Source organism: Dipodomys ordii, unplaced genomic scaffold, assembly GCF_000151885.1.
Source record: "Dipodomys ordii isolate 6190 unplaced genomic scaffold, Dord_2.0 Scaffold13, whole genome shotgun sequence".
In the NCBI taxonomy this organism is placed as follows: Eukaryota; Metazoa; Chordata; class Mammalia; order Rodentia; family Heteromyidae; genus Dipodomys; species Dipodomys ordii.
In genome coordinates this window covers 12924352-12925064 of record NW_012267229.1, presented here as the reverse complement: position 1 = coordinate 12925064, position 713 = coordinate 12924352, and positions in this window count along the sequence as shown.

The window sequence follows — 713 nt, the reverse complement described above, 5'->3', positions numbered from 1 at the left end:
TTTTTTTTTTTGTCAGTTGTGGGCCTGAACTCTGGGCCTGGGCACTGTCTCTCAGCTCTTCAGCTCAAAGCTCATACTCTACCACTTGAGCCACAGCTCCACTTCTGGTTTTCTGGTGGTTTATTGGAGATAAGAGTTTCATGGCCTTTCCTGCCCAGGCTGGCTTTGAACCTCGATCCTCAGATCTCAGCCTCCTGAGTAGCTAGGATTACAGGTGTGAGCCTCCAGCGCCCGGCAAACACATAGTTTTGTACTTAATAGTTAGCTCTGTGCCAATGCCTCTTAATTTACTTGAATAAAGTGATTTCTCCTAGATTCCTTAGGAGAAGCATGAAGAATCAGTCTTGCCTGAGATTCCATGTATGAACAGGAGTCTCTTTGTGTCCTTGTCCTTGAAAGTCAGCTTTGCTAGATGTAACATATTTTGCTTACTTTTTCTTTTCTTCAGTATCTTAAATACATGATATTGTAAAGTATCATTGTCAAAAAGCCTGAGTATACTTTAATTTTCCTTCTCTTATGTTACTTAACTGACCCAATTTTGTGTAGTATCCAGTAATTCATCTCCAATATATCTTGTTTTGGCTCAGTATTCCCAAGTATGCCTTTTTATTATATAATTAGTTTTTTTACCTCCAAGAAGTTTTGCTGAATATAGTTTATAGAGTTTGTTTTGTTTCCTTGTGTTTTCCTTTGTTTCCTTTTTTTTTTTT